This window comes from Podarcis liolepis (assembly GCF_965112155.1).
Source record: "Podarcis liolepis genome assembly, chromosome: Z".
Classification (NCBI taxonomy): domain Eukaryota; kingdom Metazoa; phylum Chordata; class Lepidosauria; order Squamata; family Lacertidae; genus Podarcis; species Podarcis liolepis.
The window spans coordinates 26,080,283-26,106,099 of record NC_139570.1 but is presented as its reverse complement, the minus strand read 5'-3'; the positions used below and the strand labels follow the sequence as shown (position 1 = coordinate 26,106,099).

Here is a 25,817-nt window from a genome sequence, read left to right as displayed (position 1 = left end):
CTCCCCATTTGAGGTTTCAAGCAATTGATACTCAGATACATGCTGAATGTCTGAATTGCTGTCTGCAAATGTGACCTGAAGGCTAGCAGCATAAACATCAACCTTGTCAGACTGCATTGCCTGGAGATGGGCAGCTGAGTTGTGCATCCATAGCAGTGACCAGAGGAATGACCACTGGGAGGAGCACAGGCAAAAGAAATGCCCTGTGCATCTGCAGCAGCACAACTGGACGCCTTCATTTGCCCCAGCTGCAACAAAACATGTCTATCCAGCAACAGTCTCTACCGTCACAGCAGGTGCTGCAACCTTCCAATAGCTTGACCTCACCCCCCCAAAGGCGTACTCCTTCATTGTCTCCAGAGACAGACGGGTGCCAACAACAACACCTTTGTCTCTGACAGTGGAGGTGAAACACAGCCATTGCTGCTTTTAGGCATTGAAAGCCCTGTCCTCCATAAGATTGCACTGTAAAGTACTGTATTTACGTGAATCTAATGCGCCATCGAATCTAATGCACACCTCAAAACCTCGGAACCAAAAAAGTATTTGCTGGCAAATGTAAATGCGCCATCAAATCTAATGCACACCCTAATTTTCGCAACGTAATTTGGCCAAAAAAGGTGTGCATTACATTTGAGTAAATGCAGTATATCTTGACATCATACAGTCCTCTATTGTTCTCAGCAAATAAATGCTAATAGGGTGGGGGTGGGGAGATGCACGCTTAGAAAATCAGCATTCTCTTTCCACACCATTATCCTTTTTCTTTTTCTTTTTTGGTGGGTGTGTTACCATGTCTGGGACATAATGCTCTCCAAGCTCTCAAGTATGAGCAGAAAAGAGACGTGGTTCCAAACTGAGAAAATTGCTGTCTCTTTCTCACTCTAGTTCAGCCTCATTACCATAGCAACAGACAGCTTGAACACCTGATCAGGTCACCGTAACCAAGTCTCCTTTGCTGCATATCTTCAAGGATGTACTGTGCCTCCTTGCTAGCATTACTCATTTGTACATTTGTTTTCCCCAGGGCCAGCCCAAGACATTTTGGCACCTGAGACAAACCACAAAATGACACCCCCCTCTCCACCGGGGAAGAAGGGATGAGAGGATCCACCACACATTAGGAACAGGCGGTGGGGTGGGTGGGTAAAGTTCTGCATTGGGGTCTGCTGCCCCTGTGGATCTTGTTGCCTGAGGTGGCCACCTTCACATTGCCTCATGGGTGGGCTAGCTCTGATTCCCCCCCCCCCCGATTCAGAATGTTCTTCTCGACAGGGAATCAAGGCAGGGACAGGGAAAGCCCTACCGTTAGGTAAGGTGAGACTATCAGCTCAAGGAGCAGATGCTCAGGGGTAACAATAGCAAGAGCCCTTCCCTACCTGAGCCATTGCCCTTCGTTGCCACATAGTCTCTCTCTGGGTCCCCCCAATCTGAACTGTTGCCTCAGCTGCGATGGAAAATACTACCCAGTCACCAGTACTGAATCAAAATTCAACTTCCAGAAATGTTATGAAGTTAGAGAACTGGAAAATGTGAAGAATTAAAAGAAACTAAAGCTGACAGATTTATCCATCCATAGCAAACAGGATTGCACCCGTAACCTGTCATCAAAGCCTTGATCTAGGACAGATCTATTTGTGAAACCTTTGATCAATTGCAGAACTGCCATTGATACAAATCAAGAACCCAACCTGTACTGTAACAAGGTTGGTCCTGTCCAAATCACAACGTGATATCAAAGGTCTTGTCAAGTTGAAGTCCTTGGCATCGCCCCTAATCCGAATACCCTAATATAACTAAGTTTCAGTATGCACCATTAAAAATAATAGTAACATGTTCTCCCCTTGTTTACCCTGTCTTCTTGGCTCTTCCATTCCTTCCAACATTATCAAAATTGTTAAAATAATATTAAATCATGTAATCATTTCTTTTCAATATGGAAAACTCTCTCTCTCTCCCTCTCTCCCTCTCTCCCTCTCTCCCTCTCTCCCTCTCTCTCTCTCTCTCTCTCTCTCTCTCACACACACACACCAGTATGGAAGATGGCAAGCCAGATTTCCATGTTACAGAGGTTTAGTAAGGGCAGCTGGCGAGGCAGAATGGCTTCATGACAGCACCTGCTTCTCCCTGGCTAGCATATTAAAGCAAGTTCAGAAACCCAATACTTCTGTTGGTGGTGGTGAAAAATGTGAACCCAACAACTGTTGCTGATTGGGCATTAGCATCCAGTGAAGTTTTGGTAAAGCAACTTTAGGAGTAGCCTAATGCAGTGTTTCCCAACCTTTTTTGGGCAAAGGCACACTTGTTTGATGAAAAAAATCTCGCGGCACACCACCATTACAGCCCCGTGACGTCAGCGCGCAGCGTCACGCCGGGAGGGAGGAACGAAAGTGAAAGTTTTCAATTTTTTCCCCTCCCCCTTGCCGGGGAACCTCCAAGCTTTGGGGGTGGGGGGGGAGGAGGCAGCAAAGCGAGGCAGGAAGGAGAGCGCGGCTTGGCTGAGTGAGCTTTGGCAGGGGCAGGGAATGAGAGCCGCGAGGCGGGCGCTGCGGACGGAGGCGCTGCCCGCCGAGCTCGCAGCTCGCCCGTCGAAGCCTGCACGATCACCCGCCGCGGGGAGCCGGGGCCGGCGGCGTGGTTGCCGGGCTACGGCGGGGGTGGTGGTGGCGGTGGCTGCTTGCCGCCCTCCTGGGCGGAGGCGGGCACGGTGGGCACCGGCACGGCCAAGGGCCCCTGCTTGGTGCCGTCGGATGTGGGAGCTCGCTCGCTCGCCGCCCTGCGTGTGCTCGCCAAGCGGCGATAGGATGTAGCGAGCGGCGATGGGGCTAGCCGGAGAAGAGAGGGCGAGCCCCCTCCGCTCCGGCCCTAAAAAGGGCAAGCCACGCCCCCTCCAGCCAGCCAGGAGGCGTGGCCGGATGGGATTCCCCTGCTCTCGCGGGGGCTGAGATGGGATTCCCCGCTCACGTGGGGGCGGATGGGATTCCCCGCTCACGTGGGGAAGGGCGTGATGCCCGCAACCCCACCTCCTGGGGCAGGCCCAGTGGCGAGCGGATGCGCAGGCCCAGTAGCGAGCGGCGATGGGATGTGGGAGCTCGCTCGCTCGCCGCCCCGCGTGTGCTCGCCGCCGCCGCCCCGCCTCTCACCGCCCGACTCGCCCGCCTCCACGGAACACAAGGCAAAGTTCCACGGCACACTAGTGTGCCGCGGAACACCGGTTGGGAAACACTGGCCTAATGAGTAGAGCACTTACTGTTCCATAATTGTTCTTATCCACCCAGACTTAAATATAGTAACATAAGAAGAGCCTTCTGGAACAGGCCAATGGCCCATCTACTCGAGAATCCTGTTCTCACATTGGCCAACAAAATGCCTATGGGATATCCACTGGTTGTTCAATTATGATATATACTTAAATAAGGTAAATTTATCTTTTGTGCACACAAATGCAATGTGTCTTAGGAGATCCACTTGAACTTGTGAGGTTATGCTTGGTGGAGGGGAAGCACAGACTTGGGAAGAGCAAAGGCCAGTGAAGGCACTAACCTAAACAAAATGTGTGGACCAGGAGGCTGTGTGTGCTTTCCTAACTGGATGAACCTGTCCACCCCACACCCACCTGTTGAGTATGTGATTGACTGCTTGGCTGACCATGTAAAAGTGTGGCTGTGTGTCATGCCTGCCTATATGTCCTCTGCCCTTCTGCCCTGGCAGCAACAGCTCCACGCACTGGCTTCGTCCCTATCTGGTCACATCTGTAATCTCAGCAGTACTTTTTAAAAGGAACTGAAGGGTATCCCACAAAGGCATGCAGAGAATACTGTGCAAGCTGAATTCACTTCACTACTGAGTCCAGAGCACCAAAGGTTTTGGCCTGGTTTTGGCATCAAGTTTGAAAATAAAGATATTCACAGCTATCCATACCCAGGACATTCCTCATATCAAGTAGTTCATAGCCTTTATCAAGCCCATCACTTGCCATTCCTGGTGACACTGGTGTCCAAGTCCCAGCCAATCAGGGATGGGGAACTTGCAGCACTCCAGTTGTTGCTAGATTAGATTTAGTTACTTGGTTAAGTTTATTAAATTTATGAATTGCCTCCCACAACAGAAAGTCATAAAGCAATTTCAAGAAGGAAATACAGTGATACTAGTAAAAATAAATATACAACCATATTAAAAACATAATCAGGGTAAAAACATCCAGTCACTGAGGCAGCCCATGGGAAAACATGGGAAAACAAAAATGTATTGCCTGGCACTGAAACAATGACAAATTGGGTGCCAAGTGGAGCATAGCATTCCATAGATGTGGAGCATAAATGGTGGACACCACACTCTAACCCAGGGGTAGGCCACCAGATGCGGCCCAATCACCCTCTCAATCCGGCCCATGGGCGGTCCGGGATTCAGAATGTTTTTACCTGAGTAGAATGTGGTGCTTTTATTTAAAAGGCATCTCTGGGTTATTTGTGGGGCATAGGAATTTGTTCATTCCCCCCCCCCAATAGTCCGGCCCACCACATGGTCTGAGGGATGGTGGACCGGCCCACAGCTGAAAAAGGTGGCTGACCCCTGCTCTAACCTTCCTTAGAGGAGACATGTATGACAATCTTATGGAGCAGGCAATTTAATATGGGGAAAGGCAGTCCATTACCTATGGGGGTCCCAAGCTGTACAATGCTTAAAGAGCAAAACTGGCATTTTGAATCGGCCTCAGAGACAAGCTAGCCAACAGCTCAGTCAGGCGGGGACCCATACTATATATTCATGCCTTCTTCTCTGAGTTGCCAAGTCAGCTGCTGTGTTCAGCACTAGCTGTAGTTACTGAATGGTCTTCAAAGGCTGCCCCACATACAATGCATTGCAGTGGTCTAACCACCATCCCTGACCACTGGGGTCCAACGACGTTTGGATGGTCACAAGTTCCCCATCCCTGGTACAGATGTCCTTGTAACAGCCCTTAAGAGCACCTGATCACTAGGAAGAGTGACAGTAGATCAGGAAGTGGGCTAGCGGTCAGGAGGGGCAGCCTGATCACATTATTTCTGAATGAAGATGAAAGTCAGAGCAGCTTTCATGGAAGAGAACTTCACCATGTCTATCTGAGAGTGGACTAGTGTGTGTGTGTGCAGTAGCCATGGGGAAAGCAATGTGTGTCGGCACCCAGACCTTCTCAAATTGCTGGTGTCCATCTACTGGTTAAATCAATTATTGAACACAGTCAATGACTTATTAACAGAGATATCACAGAAGTCATTAATAAGAAAATCAAACATTGCTGTTAACATCCACATTTTAATCCTTTGAAACAGCACAGAATAAATCTATGCACATTATCAGCAATGTTTGATTTTGTTTACGGTGAATTCCAACTTGTTATCTCTCTATTAATAAATGGTGGACTGTATTCAATCATTGATCGCTCTTTTGTTTGGTGCTACAAGTTTGTAAATTAGACAAGTGTCTCTATGCTTTTCGGCTCTCCCACTGCTGTGTGCAGCATTTAGCTTTCATTGTTGATGGAAAACTGGTGTCTCCAGTGATGGCATACGAAAACTTCCCTAAGTGGAATCTGGGGAGTGCTGTACAGATGTAACTAATTTGGGGTGGAGGAGAGAGAGATGAATTATCTGGTCCAGGAATCAGAAGAAAGTTTGGTGCACAAAGAGGGGAAGGGAAGAACTCAGCAGCCATTTTAAGTGAGTGCACATTGAATGCACGGGGTGTGGGCAGGATTTTGGGGAACCTCTGGCCCTCCAGATGCTGCTGCGCTACAACATGCATCATTCATGAATACTGGCCATGTTGACTGGGGATGATGGAAGGTGTAGTCCAAAATAAGGGGACGGCACTAAGTTGAGGAACATGTTTACTGAAATAAAATAGAACTCGTGTTCCTCCAGACAGAGCCAGCTCAGCTATTAGGCAGGGTGAGGTTGCTGCTTCAGGTGGCAGAAGTTCCCCATCAGGTACGCCTATGGGTGCCCTGCCTGCTCTGCCACCTCCACCATTGGCACAGAAGTGGCACCACACTCAGTGCGAACTTTGGGCAAGCTCATGCCCCAAATTGGCACAATCTTGCCCAAAATTGGGGCTATGGGTGGTATTGCTTCTCCGTCAGTGGCAGATGCAGCAGAGCATGTGGCGGCAGCAGAGCAGGCAGTAGCAGGAGCAGGTAAGTGGTGATGGCAGCGGCAGGGCAAAGCAGCACTTCCTGTTTTGCACTACCCCTGCCTCCTGGTGTTGCTGAACTACAAGTTGCCTCATTTCTGACTAATGGTGGTATTGACACAGGTGGACAGGAACTGGAATCCAACAACATCAGGAGGCACACAGGTTCCTCACCCCTGTTCTACAGTGTGCTAAGATGCTGGCTTTTACAGCTGGGTAAGAAGCAGCTTATCAGGGCAATGACAGACTCTTCCATAGGCATATCAGTGAGGCAGGACCAGTGGCCCACAGCAAGCAAACTCACAGTCCAGTTATGCAACAGCTCTACTTGAAGAAAAACAGCAACCTGTGAGTACTGGGGTAATTTGCAGGGGAACTGCTGTGAACAGTAAGAAAAGCAGGTAACCAAGGGGGTAGAAAATTGGTTTAATGTTGACCAGTCAAGAGCCATATGACTGTCATGCATTACGCTCAGGTTTGCCTGTCTTAGGAACAGACACTCCTATTGGCACATGAATATTTTAACAACTGGAATGCTGCCTGCATGCTTATCTGATCCTTTAATGAACAGGCATTAGGTATGCCTCAGGCTAACATACTGGTTAAATCTTATAGATGTGGCCACAATTCGTTACGCTGATTATTGGTGAGGCCCATAGTTCTGTTGGCTTTCTCTCTGGGCTATCAGGAGTACAATTTGGGAACAATCTGATCTATGCTGGGTGTATGTGTGCGAAAGCATGCACAATTGTTGCTGTTGATTTATTTACTTAGCTTGTAAATAGCTTGATTCTGACGCAAGAAGTTGTCTGAAACCATTGCCAACATAATAACTGACTGCGCTGAATCAAACCAAGGGACCATCTACTCCAGCACACTATTCCCAGAAGTGGCACTACCTAGCTGTTTTTGTGGTAGTCACATCACAGCAAAATCGAGACAGCCACTTCCCATTGCTTGGCCCTAGCATATGATGATCACAAGTGTACTGCCTCTGAATTTAGTGGATGCACCGACCCATCATTGCTGCTGACAGTCATTAAGCAACATGTAATATGCAAGCAAACCAGTCCCAAGACTAAATATTCAAGCATGTGACCTATAGTAAACCAGTCAAGTTACTCTGAGTTTCTAAGGTAGGAGTGGGCTGCCAGATCCAGCCAACCACCTACCTGCCAATCACCTGATGGCACAATGGTGTCATATTTAATTTTGCTCACGCGGTTTGAAATCAAACCACATCAGAGGCACTTTGCATGCCCAACAACCATGATAGTGATTGCAAAAGCAAACCCCATGGGAGCTGCATTTTTACCTGCCCCACACCTGACAATATATATGATGTCAGTTATAAGGTAGGGGGGCTGGTCAAAATGGCCTTGCGAGTAAAATGAGGAGGCCAGGTGAGCCTAATGAGGCCCATGACTTGGAGGTTCCCCATCACTGGTCTAAAGCTTTTTGCTGGACCTTCTTTATAGTTCTTCAGATGGTGGAGAAACATCTAAAGACATATAAAAGAAGGCACCATGCTTGTCTCTCTGGGGAGAGCATTCCACAGGCAAGAATGGTCAGGGATAGGATGGTGGGAGATGAAGACCTACAACATCTCAAGAACATCATGTTGGCTCTCTGCTGGGAGAAAACAGGCCCTCCCTTCAGCTCCAAATACCTGCGGGGACCAGATATCTGAGACTTCCAAAGTTCTAATCACCTTACACTGTATCCAGAACAAAATTCTAAGAGCCAAAATGATACACCTTGGAACAGTATTCGAAGTTTAAAACAGGACCCTTTATTTGATATAAGAATATCTATAAAGATATCCCCCAAGCCACTGCTGGCTATTGCCAACTGCGGCTTATATGGCAAGAGGCAGAGAAAGCAATAGTAGGTGGAGTCAGAGAAAATGACAGGCACAGCCAATTAATTTAAATTTTGTCCCCATCTTCCTCCCTGCTGAGTTCTACAAGAGACACAATGAGCTAAGGAGGCAGAAGCTGACAGGCAGGGCCACTCTCTGGACTGGATGTAAGTAACAAGGGGCAGGCAGGTGGGGGGGGGGGACTGGGAGAGGGCACACCCACGTCCACAGGTCTGCTTACGTAAAATCAAAAAGTTCTGCTTGCTTAATGAAATCATTATTGTGAGGTTTCCATTAATGTCTTCTACACTTATTGTAGGCAGATTAGCACAAACGCCATAAAGCTCTGCTGTTGATTAGACAAAGTTGGGATCTTCCCCACTATCTGCTTAATTGTTAACAGAAGGTATTAGAGGAAAACCATCAATGGTACCATGTTCTTTGTGTGTAGGATGGGTCCAAGATACTTTGCTACCTGAGGCAAAAGATGAGGTGGTGTCCCTCTGCATTCCGCAAACAGAAGCTAACACACTGGCAGCTCGATCTTACCTCAGTGTTGGCAATGGGAGAGCAGCCTCCACTATACTTGGGGGCAGCAGATCAGCTTAGGGAGTCCTGCGGAAGCCATGTTGGACCCTGCTCTGTCTACTCCCCACCCCTAAAAATATTCCTTATAAACCATCTCTTCTACTGTGCCTAATGGTAGGGCCAGCCCTATCTGTGTGTGAAAAGATAAAATGAAAAGGATACCAAGCTAAAGAGAAGAGTTGTTGCCTTCCTAATGGCACTAGCTAAGGCACAAGCTTGTTTTTATATATTTATTAAGACAAATATACAAGACTACTGGAGAATCCTGGCTGTTTCCATCATTTTTATTTGATTTGTCATGGTTAATAAAAACAAAACAGGAAGCTGGTACAGTTAGGCTGGACTTATTATTATTTCATTTGCTGGGTTGACTGCCAGTCTTTTAATTGTTTTTTTATTGATTTATGCTTAATTAAGTTAATGTTATTTCTCATCTCATTTGTTATTAAATGCTCATCTTCCTTGCTTCGTATTGTAACAACCGGTGGTTGTAAGAAATAAATCTAAACTGATCTGATAACTGTATAAATAAAGGCCAAACTATATGTTACATAGGATATTTGGGAATGGCACTGATGTCTTTGTTTTCACTTAAGGGTAGCTGTGGGAAATTCCAAACAGATCCGCAAAACTAGTGATGGGCGTGTCACATGCCTTCCCCACAATCCTTGTCCCCCACCTTGCTTGGGGGCAAATTGAGATACCTTTGTAGCTCAGAAATATCCACCGATCTAGCACAGAACAGAACAGCCACCCAGTTCTGACAACTGTACAAATTACAAGTGGGGTAGAAAAGGCAGCCATCAGTAATGTTTCCAAAATTCTCACCTGAAGGCCTCCCTGGAGACTAGACTTCCAAATTACCCAGTCTTGTTTCTAAACTGAGATTGACATATCCAGAATTGTTCATTGTTCCTTTAAAAATGAAAATAAATCCAAATTTTGTACAAAACACTCTGCATGCACAGTTTGACACAGCTTTCCATTCAGTCATGACATTTACCACCTCTCCATCACCAATGCACACAGATGCATTGGCAAAGCACACACACACACACACACACACAAACCCCAAGTATGAAGTTGTACATGTGGTTGGACCAAGATTATTTCATGTGTTTTGTCACATGTGCAGCAGTGCATACGTGCACCAATGAAACACTGCATGAAATGTGTGATTACTTTTTGATTGCTTTTTTCCGCTGGCCCAGTTTACGTTGAACACTAAGCCAAACTATGGCTTAGGGAGAACAAACCGGAGTACATACAAATCACTCCTCCCTGAATCTGATACTGCCATGCAGCCCAGAACTAAGCCATAATTTGTCTTATTTATTTGACTTAATCCAAACCCTATTTCCTGATATGTCTTGCTCCGCATAAACCATGAGTTACAATAACCAAGATTTAATATTGGTTTGCTGCTTGGGGTTTGTTTGGGGGAGACAAAATATGAGCTTGCATTCCTGTGTTGCGTTAGCCAAACCACTGGTAGCATGAGAGAAGCAGGACCCAAGGACGAGCAGAGTAGCCACAATATTCACTCTGGATATCTTCACACATGCTCCTTCGCATTAAACTATTGTTTGGCTTAATGCTATGTGCAAACTAGACCATAGTTTCATAAATGCATATGTGGACATCATTAATGTGATGGTGAGGAGATGTGAATGAACAGAAGGAAGTGAAAGCTGCAGCAAATGGTGCAAACTTCATTTCCATAATTAATTTTTGAAACTCATCTACTTAATCTAGAATTCAAAAAGGCTGGCATGCAGGGGAGAATCAACCAGAGGCATGGGAAGAAATGGAAGCGGGAAAACCTCCTCTCTCAACAAGTCATGCTAATTTGATGTTTTGGTCAAAAGAGGTATGAATCATGCACTGTTTATCAACCCAAGCTGCCCAGGCTATTCGTTTTAAAAAAGGCAACAACAACAACAGAGCTGATTCTAACACCTGTACTTATGATTCTATGCCCTGCATAATTTCCTTGCCACCTGCAATTCTGCGCATTTCCCATGCTTACGCATTGAGTAGAAGAAGTTGGATAAGGAAGACAGACACAAAAAGGAGTGGAAGAAGTAGAGGACAGACTCAGACAAAAGCAATAGTAATAGCACAAGTGAGACCTTCAGGTTTCCATCCCTCAACTTCATGCCACTGGCTAGAGTGTCAGACTAGGATCCAAGAAACCAGGGTTCGAATCCCCACTCAACCATGAAGGAAGCTCACTAGGTGACCTTGGGCCAGTCACCATCTCTCAGGCCAACCTACCTCACAGGGTTGTGGTTAAATGAGGAAGAGGGAAGAACCATGTACACCAGCTTGAGCTCCATGGAGGAAAAGGGTGGGATATAAATGCAATAAATAATAATAATAAATGCACTAGCCATTTTCACACATGCACTCAAAGACAAGAAAGGGGGAGAGTGGCATCAGATTTGTTCTCACTGTTCCTGATGTTCACATGCCCATTAAAAGTGTGGAAACACAACCGACACCCTTGCCAGCTGCATGTGTGTCTGTGACAGGGGACCATGCAAAATGCGAACTGAGACTACAGATGTGAATAGGCTCTGCTTTAATAGTTGGCTGATCCCTTTTTAAAGCTGACCTGATTCTACTTTCCCCACCTTCTCACAACATTTATGAACGCCAAAGGTTCACCAAAATTCAGTAGCTGTGTAGGCTTCAGAGATCAAGTGTCAGACATGCAAACATAATAGGACACCCAGAATAGAACCCCAGTGTTTCATTTCTATGAAATTCCTGGAAGCCTGACCAGTGAGTATACACATCAGGGTGCCTTTTGCTGCGGCAAGAAAACAGATGGCAAATAAGGAAGATCACTGCAGAGCACAGCGGGAAATAGAAATGGGGAGAGAGAGATAAAACAACAGTGCAGGATCTGGGCTGGGGGCAGCATCAATGTCAGAACCCAGACACAACAAAGGTATTTGTGACTAGGAAAAGCTGCAGCCAAGGAAGTCCAATCTGTTCACGTCTCCCCTGTACTTCAATGGTCACAATGAGGGAGCTTTGAGGCACCACACATGCCAGACAGCTGACTCTCATGCAAGTAGAACAAGAGAGTAGCATCTCCAAGGGAAGAGGCACAGCTCAGTGCATGGGCGTAACCAGGATTTATATGGGGGGGGGGGACACCCACCTGTCATCATCCGCTGTCTGGCTCTGTCTAGCAGATTCTGAATGAAGTGTCTCAACAACTGCTGTTTTAAATTACTCTCTTTTGACCCCAAGTACTCAGAAAAATCTGTCAAAATCTTCAGTCATTTGAAAACTAGGAAGTTAAATGCAAAAGTTAACACTAAGGAGTACCTTTCATGCAGTTAATAAGTATATTTTGCAAAACTGCAAGGAACATGCCTTTTTCATCTTTTTTTAAAGAAAGAAATCTAGATTAAATAAAGTGTTTATGGATTTGCTGGAAATCTTTTTAGCACGTCCATCTCAAATTCTTCCTTTTTTCCCAGTGCAGTTTTTATGTGCACACTCAGTAAGAATAGGCCATTGAGAGACTCCCCTGTCATCACCGGCCTTAGCCAAGTCTTTACTCTCCACAAGGTACTACTGAATGGTTGCTCTATGGCACAAGTGGTGCATGGCTGAGCAAGAGAGATGAGTAGAGCCTTGAGGTAAGGTATCGCTCAGTTGGGTTGCCAGTTGCATTGCTAGAATGTGACACAACATTATCCAGGTAACCTCAGCAAGCATTTCAATTTCAAATATTCTGATTACTTCTACTATTAGTTAAGTATTTTTATTTATTTACTTGATTGGGGGGCAGATGCCTCCTGCCCCCCTGGCTACACCCATGGATCATTGGTAGACCATGTGTTTTGCATGCAGAAGATCTCTGCCATCGCCAGTTAAAAAACTGATAGCTGGCAATGCAGAAGACCTCTGCTTCAGAACCTGGTGAACTGCTGCCAGCTTGGGCATGGGTGGTCAGTTGAATTATGCATGAAAAATATTGTTAGGTTCTCTTGATGTCATGAAAGCCCTCAAGGGGTAATATATCCCTCCAGGCACAGGCACCAGGGAAAGCCTATGATGGTTATGGACTTTTTAAGGAGAAAGGTAAAGGTAAAGGGACCCCTGACTGTTAAGTCCAGTTGCGGACGACTCTGGGGTTGCGGCGCTCATCTCGCTTTACTGGCTGAGGGAGCCGGCGTTTTGTCCGCAGACAGCTTCCAGGTCATGTGGCCAGCATGACTAAGCCACTTCTGGCGAACCAGAGCAGCGCACGGAAACGCCGTTTACCTTCCCGCCGGAGTGATACCTATTTATCTGCTTGCATTTCGTACTTTCAAACTGCTAGGTGGGCAGGAGCTGGGACTGAACAACAGGAGCTCACCCCGTCACAGGGATTTGAACTGCCAACCTTCCAATCGGCAAGCCCTAGGCTCAGTGGTTTAGACCACAGTGCCACCCACACTGATGAAATCCAAAGTTCTCCCAGCCCAGGTGTGGGAGAGGGTCCTTGGCTCAGTGGTATGGCATATGCTTCCATTCCCAGTTCAATCTTGGCCATCTTCAGTTAGAAGGATCAAGGAGGTGACACAAAATTCCTCTTCTAAGATTGTCCCTGGATTTTCTCTACAGCCAACCAGGACAAGCAATGCTGTGCACACTGAATCCCATTTGTCTATAATACTTCACTTGCTTGAGACTCCTAGCCTTCACAAAGAGCTCCCAGGATTCCTTTGCTGCAGCCAAGCAGGGAAATAGAAGATGATGAGAGCCTCAGCAGGTTCAAGAAAGAAGTACTGCAATGACCAGTGATGCAGATTTTCGGGGGGGGGGGGATTGAATTGGAAAAACTCCTAGAAAAACCTTCCTATCAGAAAAAAATGCACTGGGTGATTTGCATTAGAAAATGTTCTGACCCCTAGAGTGATCTATTTTAGCATATTTATCTTACTTATTAAAAACAACAACACCCCAATAAACCTATATTTGCCAAAGCCCACGTGTTAGACTACAACTCTCATCAGACTCAGCCAGCTAATGGGAGTTGTAGTCCAAAGTATCTGAAGAGCACCTGGTTGGGGGAGACTGTACTAAACAAAGCTTTAAGAAAAAGCAGCCTGCGTTAATTTTCGCCGTATTTCACCAGAAATATTTGAGAGAAAACATTAAAGCACATTTAATGTGGTTAAAATGTTGTATTGTGTAGAAAACGTTATTGCAAAATATGTAATGGCAATGCCATGTATGTCACTTAACATTATAGTCGTGCCTTGGTTTTCAAACAGCTTAGTTCTCAAACGTTTTGGCTCCCGAACACTGCAAAGTGAGTGTTCCGGTTTGCAAACTATTTTTGGAAGCCAAAAGTCCAACACGACTTCCATGGCTTCCGATTGGCTGCAGAAGCTTCCTGCAGCCAATCAGAAGCCGCACCTTGGTTTCAGAACATTTTGGAAGTTGAACAGACTTCTGAAACGGATTACGTTTGAGAACCAAGGTACGACTGTAATTACATTTAAGGGCGGGAGGGAACAGAGGCACTGAAAACTGTTGACACACAAATGCAAGCTGACAACCTAAAGAACGGTGCATTGTATATTCATTGCAAGTAATGAACTTATGAAAAGGAAAATTTTCTTCACAGAAATAAAGTGCTGGGAAAATCTCCATCCCCTCATCACTTGCCCCGATAGATTGAGGATGAGCATTGGAATCTGTTTCTGTTGGAAGTAGCAAAGGAGGTTGGAGCAACAGAAGTAAAGTCAGTCGCAGGCAAGGCTCTGAGCCAAAGCCTCAGACCCAGGGGGACTGGATACAGTAAACCGAACCAGGCAGGTAAATGGCTAAGCAGTAAGGATGGGCAAACATGTCTCTTTCAGGGCACGAACACATTAAGGTGGTTGTTACCTCCTGCTATGTTTCAAGTCACACTTTATGTTGCCAGACACATTATTCACCTGATTTGTTTCCCGTGCCTACAGTCCTCACACAGCTGTTATTCAGTGAAGCCATCACCTGTGCATATACAAACCTCAGCTTAATGAGAGATTACATTTTCAAACTGGATGGAAGCTGGTTTGAGGGAAAGCACATGAAACAGCAGTATTTCTCAAGAAGCTACAGAATACAGATGGATTGTGACAGTGAGTATGGGAGGGGGCAGGTTTGCCCCGCCCTGCATAATCAATCACATGACAGGGCACATCGACATCATTTGAGGGCTTGTCCCCCTCAAATATTTTATTGGGGGAGGAGCAAAGGGATCTCAGCATCTAAGAGTTGGCTTCCAAGAATTGTGACTAATGCTATGCATTTTGGGCTTCAAACACCAGTTGTGGGAGTGCACTGGAGCCAGAGTAAATGGGATTGTGTACCCAGCCTCAGTTTCCCTGTTTCTCATTCTTCCAGTGTTGGCCACATTCACACTCTTAAAGCACTATGATGCCACTTTAAATACTCATGGCTTCCTCCCAAAGAATGCTGGAAGCTGTAATTTGCTAAGGGTGTTGAGAGTTGTCAGAAGCCCCCTGTTTTCTTCCCAGTGGTTTCCTTCTCAGACTGATTTCACAATTAATCCTTCTTCATGGGGAACTCTGGAAATTGTAGCTCTGGGGGGTGGAAAAGAGGTTTCTTAACAACTCTCAACACTCTTAACAAAAACTATAGTTCGCAGGATTCTTTGTGGTATTGTAGCTTTTTTAATGGATGGTGTGAATGTGGCCCTTGTTCAGTTCTTTACATTTCTATATCAGTTAGTGGAGTGATTTTCTTTAAGACCTCATGAAAATTCAGCATCATTTCAGTGCAAATTTCTCCTAACAGAGCAGATTCTGGTATGTAGTTTTGACTGATATACTTTGGGGGGGGAGGGTTTGGAAAGCAAAATAGCTACCTCAGACCACCGCATAAAAAGGTAAGTAATTAATGTGTGAAGAGCAAACGTTCATAGAACTGTAGACTAATATGCATATTTAAGTTCTGGACTTAAGCAGTAGCCCAGGAAGCGCAAATCAATTAAGTTCACTTAATTGTGGAATGAACGATATCTTTAAGGATCTCTAGCAGCAAAAAATACATAGCATAAAAACAAAAGCAACATTTAAAAGCCCTGGCAAAACAGAAACTTCACCAGACCATGAACTTCTCTAGGAAAAGAACTCCAGAGATGCGAGGTCAAACCAGAAAGTGCCCTGTCTTTGGTCACCACCTGCCTTTCTTCAGCTGGATTGGGACCACATAGCAAGAATTTGTAAAGCACACGGTTTTACCCAAAGACTCATAGGAACTGTGGCTCTGTGAGGAGGAAACTGGAGATCCCAGGATTCTTGGGGGACACCATGACTGTTAAAATGGTATAAATATGCTTTGAATGTATGGTGTGGATCGGCAGGTTCATGTAGAAGCAGGTGGTCCCTTTAGAATATATATAAAATACCACTACCACTGAAAACCAAAAACCCAACAGCAAATTGTAACTTCAGACATGGATAAATAGCAGCACTCAATTACTGCTGTTCTACTTTAAGCTGCAAGTGATGTGGCAACTCTGGGTTGTGTCCAATACTATTCCTACTTAGAGACCTATTGAAATAATGGAAATGCCTTCTTTCTGATGCAGCTTGATTCTAAAGTTAGTAATTAATGCAGAGTTGGGATGGCTTAATACCAAGAGAAAAGGTTTCCCTGTAGCCTCTGTTATGAAGAAATTCACCCAAAGAAGGTGCAACAGAATTTGTCAGTCACATGAAACAGGCACTGTCTGATGATACCCCACCATTACTGCTGCAACTATGCAAAGGGAACTGTCCACCCAAACTTAGAGGAACTGTCCATCCTCGTTATTGGGCATTTGTCAGTCATATTCCATTCACAGGCCTCGAACTATCCAAATATTCACTTTCTAGAGATGGCAGCAAATGGTTGGACTACCTGAGGTCTGCAATGGCCGAAGTAGACAATCCGAATTGCAGAGTTCTTGCAATTACATAGTTCCTGCCTTTCATATCCTTTCATAAATAATAATAATAATAGCAGTGTGTGTCGGGGTCATTATTTTTGTTTGTTATTAGGACATGCATTTTTGTGTTTTTATGTTGTAAACCACCCTGTGATCTTCCAATGAAGGGCAGAACAGAAATTTAATAAATAAAATTGCCAGCCCCTGCAAAGTTGGTGTGCTCTTAGAACGGATAGCCTACCTTGCAACCAAGCTAGAACCAGACCTGACAATCAACGATTCACACCTTGCAATGTACATGCTGAGCTCCGTAGCTGTAGAAGGTGTACCACGGTCCTCTCCACTTCTGCGGAGCTCCTTCAGAACCTTATGTGTACACGGATCAACCTTCCCCAGGATCCAACAAACTGCTCTTTCCTTTGTTTTTCTTTCAGTGTCTCATCGCACTACATGGTTAAACTATGGTAAATGTAATAGTGGCCGCCAACATGGATGGCCTTAAAGGAGGATTCATGAAGGAGACAGGTGTCAATGGCTACTAGCCATGATGGTTTTGCTGTCCCTTCATACTAGTGCCTGGGAATCACAAGTGGAGAAAGAACTGTTGTGCTTGGGCCCTGCTTATAGGCTTCACATAGTCATCTGATTGGTCACTGTGGGAACAGGATACTGAGCAAGATGGGGCCCCTTTGGCCTGATCCACCAGGATGCTTTCTTATACCGCTGTTTCACTCAACCTCTCACTGCACACCACCCTTCCACCTTGTTCCTTTCTCTATGAACATCACCAACTGACTTCCTTCCTCTTTTCCCTCCTCTCTCAAGCTTCCCATTTCCCACTCAAGCAGCTCTCCTTCCTCCCCCTGCTCATCTTCCTCACTGGCATAGCAAACCCATCTTCCTCCTTAGCATCAATCTGCCACCCATGATCCCTCTCCTTTCTCCCAGCCCTCCCCTCCCCTCTCCCACCAGCTGTGCCTCTGGAAAATCTAGAAATAAACTGCAGAATGTTAATTTATGAATCAAGGAGGAGTCATGGGGGACCACTTGATTTCATTCCCCACCAGGGCCCAGCATTTTCTATTATCTTTCCCTACAGCAGATAGCTGCTTCACCCACCCCTCAGACTTTCTCCCTCTGCCTGCCCCCCTGCTGCCACCACTGTAACAGCCAGCCATGTTGACACCATCCCCGCATCCCCCCACTTCCCCGCCCCAGTGAAAGATTCAAACAATCAGATCTATGTCTGGTCTTTGACCTGCTGAACCGAAACCTCACTCGACCTTGGCAGCCCTGCCTAGGGGTGCAGAATTTTGACAGGCTCCAAACCCCCCCAAAATTATGATCAACAAGAAATGCAGTGTAAAACATACCAAACCCCAAAATTATTTCCTCAGTATTTAAAAAAAGAAGTGATACACATCTTGACAAAAGGAAGAGCCATCCCCAGGCACATGAAAGGTGTTGAAAACCATACATGAAGACAAAATGCCAGTGCCCAGAGAGTCCCACCACAGTTAGAGACATTGAAAATAAACCTCTTGACTATGAACCCTTTTTTTTTTTTTTTTTAGTAGAGAGAGGGGAGATAGGGGCCATTTTAAATGGATAACAAGATCAGCATTCAGCTGCTGAGGCCCACTGAATCACACATGCTTAACAATACTAGAGACAATCCCATTTTTGCACCTCTGCTTTTTGAAATCATTTTCACCATCATCTTCTTATTGCTGCTTAACAAAGATACACTCATCGCCTTCCATTCTGGTGCCCAAATACAAACAGATCCTAAAACCTGACATGAAACAGAAGGAGCAAAGAGAGCAGTAGGGAGTAGGACAGTGCATGGTGACAGTTCCTTACTTGGATAACGTAGCCATACATACAGGTCTGGGACAAAGGGAGGAAGCCTAGCAAAAGAAACACCAGCATTTCAAGATCACAGACTAATGCCTTATGGGAAGAACATCCTTACATTGTTTTAGCCCCCAAAGCCCCCTTTCAAAACAAAAGAAAATACATAAATGGCTTTAATGCATTGGCCGGGAAAACACACACACACACACACACACACACACACACACACGGTACTACAATAAGGCCACGTCTCTCTCGTGCATCTGAATAACAACCAAAGCCTGTATTGTTCCCTTTCAATGGGAAGCCCATCAAGGCAGCTCCTGCCGCTGACATCCGTGTTGACACTTCAGTCAGCGGCAAGAACAGATTTCTGCATTTGCAATCGCAAGCCCCCCTTCCCATTCCCCCTCCATCCCCTCAAGAGTTAAAACTGCTAGAAGATGTCAGTCTCCAGATTTTCTGACACTGCTGTTGTTTTGTTTTTTTAAATAACACATTTACAAATCAGAGAGGAAGGGGGCAGGGAGATGCAAGATGCTTTGAAGACAAGGAACAAGACTCCTCCACCAAAGCAAGGTTTACGCACCACTATAAAACGAAAAACAAAGCATGCATTTTCTGGGATCCTCTTTCTCCTGCAGCGGAGACAGAGAAGCTCCTTGATTGCAAAAGCAGAAGAATGCGTGGCTCAGGTGTCTTGCAAACGGAAGGTCCACAGGCCAGCCCTCTTCCCAGTGTAACAGCAGCAAAGGGGAAAATGAGGTTGGGGGAAGCATTACCTGCAGTCTGCCCTGTCATGCTGTATCCAGACTGTCGGCCTCTTAGGGTCTGGTATTGTCATCGAAAGCAATACCCTTTGCAGGAAAAAAAGAAAGAATGGGGAGTGGGTGAGGAGGGAAAGGAAGGCACACTTCTGGCTTAGTCCATTAAAAGGCTTCCCTTTCTCCCCATAGAGCAGCTTCTGACCTCCAATCCTAACATTAGTAGCTTGGATGCTTCACTGCCTCAGTGCTGTTCCCTAGCACATGTCGTCACCAGGCTCCTGCCGCCCTGATTGGCTGAGAGGGAGCAGATAATAATACTACTAATAGCACTGGCAGGGCAGGGGAAGACAAATCTTATGTTTCAGAGACAAGCAGCTGTGGGAATCTGAGGTGGGCGGCCTCATTCAGAAACTTGAATCCAGCCCCCGCGCCAGTGGCCTTTGACCTTTTCCCTCCGCTGGCTTTAGATTAAAGCCTATGCAAACTTTTAAAATGTTGTGCTTACCCAAGCACATTCCTTATGGCTAAATGAATGGAAAGGGTTTATTATTATTATTATTATTATTATTATTATTATTATTATTAGGTGGATCCTGATTATTTCAAGACCCAGAGCAGCAGCAACAACAACAACAACAAAAACTGCCCTCTTAGAGCAACTCACACTCAGGGTCATAAAATACAATTTAAACAAGTGGCAACATTAGCACACTCTAGTCTAGCCAGGCATGTCTCACAAACCAAGTTTAATAATATGGCATGGTTCAAAATAAAGAACAGCACTCATTTAAAAACTAGCTCAGCATCTTTGTGTATGAGAACTTGATTTAAAAAAAAAAGTCTTAAAGGCCTGTTTGAAAGCAGATAACAAACAAAATATTCTTAATGCAAAGATTTCCAAAGAAGCCCTAATAGAAATAGACTGAAATAGAGGAGCAGTTCTTTTGTTTTTTACACACACACACACACACACACACAAATTAATTGCACTTCAGGACTGCTGCTCACACATGTTATTGGCTTGCAACCCTGACAACACAAATGGGTTTCTTAAAACCTACCGTTTAAAAAACTATGGTAAGATAGCAAACCTGCTGGTTGCTTCTTCTTCTTCTTCTTCTTCTTATTATTATTAGGGGGAAAGGAGCCAGTATTTCTTGGCTGTCTAGCTTTGCTCAAAGCAAGAGAATAGATAACTGTAACAAACATTTAAAGGCTGACATATTGGGGTCGTTAAAGAGACAAATTACATGTGTTAATCACATGTGCTGCTTGAGGAAGCCACCACACTTGGCTGAATGGTAAAGCTGGGTTAGCATCCAAAAGGTAAAGAGAGGAAGGCAGATGCCAAAGGGAGGGATTCCTGCAACCAAGTTACCATCACTAATAAGGCCCTCACATGCATAGTTTTCTGATTTGTATGCTATGTCTATGAGCAATGTATCAGGGGTAACATGTTTACATGTGATGAAGTTATAGGTAGCTACACTATTACCTTCAGCCAGGTTGAGGACCCATCGCAGCCAAAAAGGATGGCTTCTCCCACACCAAGAAAAATGACACACTTTTACTTTAGAACATCCAAAATCTTGTCATCATATTCATTTTTCATTAATTGCATGATCTGGCAGAAAGCACAAAAGAAATCCAACTAAGCATTGTACTGTGTGTTGGCTTTGAGTCTTGTCCCCCGTCCAATAAAATGTGATCATTCTGATGTCACTGCAAGAAATGGTGCTCTGAGATTTCCAAGTGTGTTTCCTTGGGAGTATCACTGGAAATAGATTAAATCACATACAGATACCCTTCAGGGGAAAGAATTGGGCACTTCCACAACAATGTACATACTACAGCTCCTCCATGGAGATTTAATGGCTGACTGTAGCTCACCGTAGCTGAGTATGGAATGACAGCATTGTCACTGGTTCCTATCCATCTTTCTGTCTGGGCAGGGCCAGACAGCCCATGAGGCAAGTTGAGGCAACTGCCTCGGGTGGCAGGTTCCACAGGGGCAGCAGATCCCAACAGAGAGTTTTATTCTTGTTCCTGATGTCAGATCTTCACTCACCCTTTCCATCCTTGGTGGGAAAGAGACACCCGTTTGTGGTTCATGCAGGTGCTAACGTGTCTTGGGGTGGCCCTGTGTTTGGGTCTCCTGAATGGTGAGGCAATCCCTCACTTGCTTTGGTGGAAAGAGCTCCTCAGCATCTCACATTAAACCTAACTACCAGCCTAGTGGACAAAAGAGAGTCAGTGTGGTATAGTGGTTAGAATGATGGACTGGAACCTGGGACACTAGGGTTCAAATCCCCACTAAGCCATAAACCTCACTAGGTGATCTTGGGCCAGTTACTGCCTCTCAGCTTAACCTAAGGTAAAGGTAAAGGTAAAGGTACCCATACCCGTACGGGCCAGTCTTGTCAGACTCTAGGGTTGTGCGCTCATCTCACTCTAGAGGCCGGGAGCCGGCGCTGTCCGGAGACACTTCCGGGTCACGTGGCCAGCATGACATCGCTGCTCTGGCGAGCCAGTGCAGCACACGGAACGCCGTTTACCTTCCCGCTATAAAGCGGTACCTATTTATCTACTTGCACTTTAAGGGTGCTTTCGAACTGCTAGGTGGGCAGGAGCTGGGACCGAAAGACGGGAGCTCACCCCGCCGCGGGGATTCGAACCGCCGACCATACGATCGGCAAGTCCTAGGCACAGCATTTTCATGTGGATATGGTGGGGAGGGAGAGAAACTACCTTGAGCCACTTGGAGGATGTAAATCTAATAATAAGTAAATGAAAGGTTTTTAAATTTTGGTTGCCCAGTTTCACATACACTTAAAGGGGGATTCAAAGTTTGAGTTGGGGAAATAGTCAGCCATCACTGCTTGATCTAGAGTCAACCAGATGCAGGAGTACACAAAAAAGAAATGAGATGTTGGAGGTGGAAAACTGGAAGACTAAGGATGGAATCTGCCTGTCAATCAAAATATTCCAAAATAGCAGTTCATTAGTTCCCAGAAGGCATCGTTTGACAGCTCATGGCATTAAGAGATCCCTTCTGTTGTTTAATTTTACACAGGCTGCTCATGAATAGCAACATTCTCTGATAAACAGTCTCCCCATTACCCGTGAGCAATTAGCTGTGAGCCCCAAGGAGGAAGTGGGACTTTGTGATATCAGCTGGGTTAAAGATTATGACATCAGAGCAGCCAAGCCAATTGCAAGATATTGGGTCTGGGTGCGAATGCTGGGTGTGAATGCTGTTATGAGCAGACTAGCTCACAATGAGAATGTGTCTTGTGAGTCAGATGGAGAGATGGTGAGAATTCAGGGGGGAGACATCACTCAGAGCCCAACATCCAAACAAGCCCTTTCAAGAACATCAGTAAGTCGTTCTCTGTCATTGTGTGAACGTCAGCTTTCATCAAAATGTGAACATCAGGAAAGTGCTTGCCATTCTCAAAATAACTAAGAAGATAATTTCAAAGAGATAGATGAAAGTTGCACTGTGCATTGAAAGTTTGCCCTGCAACAATGAGGATTAGAAACTTTGCTCTTTTATCAATGCTTTGGATTTCAATTCGCATCAGTCCCAGTCAGCAGAGCCATATGAAGGTGGAGTTGCAGTCTAGGGCTGATGGGAGCTGGGAGTCTGAGACATCTGGAGGGTACTAGATTGGCCTGGCCTGTTCATGTTTAAAACAGGAGATAAGGATTTAAATAATAATTCTTCACAACAAAAAAGGTGTGGGAGTGAGGGGAGATACACCCTCTCTGTGCCCCATGCTTTCTATAGCAGTCAGTTGTTTGAAACACTTTCCTCTTGACTCAGCATTTTTCTCTCCACTGTTCTTTTTGCAGGGCTGGCTCAAGACATTTTGCTGCCTGAGGCAGAACTGCAAATGGTGCCTCTGACACACACACACACACACAGAGAGAGAGAGAGAGAGAGAGATATCAGAAGTCAAGGGCAGAGTACCCAAGATAGTAAACCTGAGGAAAAGGATCCCAGCAGCATTTTTCATCATCATAATCTGTTTATTTCTATACCACCTTTTGGCCAAGACCCCCAAAGCTGTGAACTAATCAATACAAGAGAAAATATAATAGCATTGGTTGGCATCCATCTGTCTCAGGGGACAATGGAGGAGTGTGCCTTTGGAGGTGAGGTTAAACTGTTGGAAGTTACAGTGGCTGCTGTGGCTGTAGAGACCAATACTAGGAGACACAGGTGAGAGCTGGGTACATGGCGGAGACCAAAGGTGGACAAATTACCCTAACAGGAGCATGTCATGCCCCCCACCAGAAGTGCTACTCTTCCCCTAGCATCCCATACACCCCAGCGGTGGGATATTATTGTAAGAAACTGTAATAAATAAATAGATTGTGAGCCTGAGGGTAGGACCTATTTCATTACTGAACTTTGCAACCTGCTCTGTGAGCCTTGAATTTTTTAAGGGTGGGGGGTGGGAGGGGGAGGTGGTTGAAGATAAGGGTTTAAAAAAGATCATCCAAATAGATAACTAAGTAAGCAATTCTCTCCCTGACACCTGAGGAGATATGTTGCCATCAGGACCGACAGTGCTGGGGTCAATAGACTCGTTAAATATAATGCTCATAATATGGAAAAAGTTTAAAATATCAAAAAAAAGATCAAATATAGAAAATCTTAGTTTAAAAACACAGTGGAATAACAGAATACGAATTCCACTGACATAATGTTATGGAATTGCATCTTGCCTTTTAAATATTATTGCAATATTTTATTTATTGGTTTTTAAAAACGTGTAGTGCATAAACGGGTTGGTGAAGGTACCATTGCTCAGTGGTAGAATATATGCTTTGCACACAGAAGGTTGCAAGTTAAATTCTAGAACCCCTTCAGATCACAGCTGATGGGTAAGACTTCCACCTTAGACTCTGGAGAGCTATATTTCTCTGTTAGACCAGTTTGCACTAAGCTAGAGATGGAACAGTGGTCTGCCCTGCTGTAAGGCAACTTCATAAGCTCCTGTTGCAATGATCTGGTTTTAGCAACATCTGAATTTCTTAACACAAAATGCCTCCCCACTTTTTCTCTCACCACCACCACCCCACTTAAATCCGAGACAGTACACTTTACTTCCACGCAATTCTGGCCCATCAGCAATTTAAATCGCTCACAACAGCAACACCACAAGGCTATTTTTGCCCTTGCTATTTGTCACGGCTGGGACGTTTCAGGAGGGCGAGCATCAAAAAGAGAGCAAGAAGCGCAAGGGAAACTCAAAATTAAAGTTTTTGGACCACTTCGACTATGATGTCATGGTTTCCCAGCCGCACTCTGATTGGCCAGCGTGGCTCGAGCATCTGCTGAGAGCTAAGGGCTGGTTAGCTGCCGGAGGTTCAGACCTTTCAGAGCAGGTTTGGATCAGGGCTGGTTGTCCTGACAACCTGGGGAGTGTCAGCAGCTCCTCCTGGTAACCAAATAACGAAGCCGCTGTCATCCCCTCTCAATTCCCCCCCCCAATGGACGAGATCTTTCATCAGAAGAGATCATTCGTATTGTCTGAATAGGAAACGCTTGCTTGCTCGCGGACGACGCACGCAGCCCCTGCTTAGTGCTGGGTAGATCAGGAAACACCTAACAACAGATAACTATGGAAACCCGTGTCGGGCAGCCTGACAGCTTTGCGTGTGTAGTAGGGATGCTCATCTGAGGGAGATCCTCTGACTCTTTTGGAAATTCCAAGCACAAGACAGGGATTCCTCAGTACGATCCAAGCTACCTCTCCTGCCACCATCCTCTCCTGCCACCATCACTACCACCACCGGCAATAAAATAAATTTTTATTTGGTTAGTAAAAACCAACCTCTTCAGTGGTATTTGTCCCAGACCAGAGACTGGTGAGAGCAGGGAATGATGGTGAGGGAAAAGAAAAACCTCTAAAGGCTTTGATGGGGTTTTCCAATTCTCCAATCCATTTGTTGTTTGAATGTAGTTAGCAAGAATGGATTGTGTATTTTTCAGTTATGCTGATTAGATCTTGGACTTTTTTAAAAAGAGAAAGGAAAATATAAGGCACAATTAAGGAAATTGTCAGAAAGCAGGACCAAAATGAATAGTATACGATTAATTAGTTAATAGAAACATATGTTTTTGATCTCCCTACTTATCATATTTAATGATCCTGGAAAATCATCCTGGCCCTGGAAAACTACTGTCCCTATTTCTGCATAGGGTGAGGAACCTTGCTAAAATTTTGGTATTTGGATTTGCTTGATCTGTTGTTCTTCCCGGCCCACCTCCTTCCCCATGAGCTCTAGAATGGCGTGGACACAACTGCACTCTAATGCATATGCATTTCAGTGCATGCAGATGAACTCTACAGCTTGATGCTGCGTGCATCCTGCAGCTGCTGAGAAATACTGTTACATGTCACCCCAATGTCTAAGTGGTGTGAAATTCCAGAGGTTCCAGGTGCTAGCCCAAGGTTCAGTTTCCTTGGAATGAAGGACAATGTGGTGTCTTTGTGACATATGGTTTTTAGTCATACCTCGGGTTACAGACGCTTCAGGTTGCGTTTTTTCGGGTTATGGACCGCCGAAACCCGGAAGTACCAGAATGGGTTACTTCTGGGTTTTGGTG

The 25,817-nt window shown here is 45.3% G+C and overlaps 1 protein-coding gene and 1 long non-coding RNA gene across 7 annotated transcripts in view; both read right to left on the bottom strand.

Moving 5' to 3' along the window:
- Positions 1-19,483, bottom strand: part of PAK3 (p21 (RAC1) activated kinase 3) — an 84,515-nt gene extending 65,032 nt beyond the window's left edge. The window contains exons 1-4 of one of the 6 annotated variants that reach the window (XM_083485173.1): positions 19,398-19,483; positions 19,211-19,285; positions 14,572-14,629; positions 11,793-11,924 (exon numbers count right to left, since the gene is read on the bottom strand). The gene's annotated coding sequence lies outside the window, so the exon portion shown is untranslated. Of the gene's footprint in view, positions 1-11,792; positions 11,925-14,571; positions 14,630-19,210 lie in introns of all 6 variants that reach the window. The other 5 variants (XM_083485174.1, XM_083485172.1, XM_083485170.1 and 2 more) reach the window with 5 other exon arrangements.
- The window catches only part of LOC310698359, a 525,075-nt gene that overhangs the window by 92,220 nt on the left and 407,038 nt on the right, over positions 1-25,817 (bottom strand). The gene's annotated exons all lie outside the window — the stretch shown is intronic.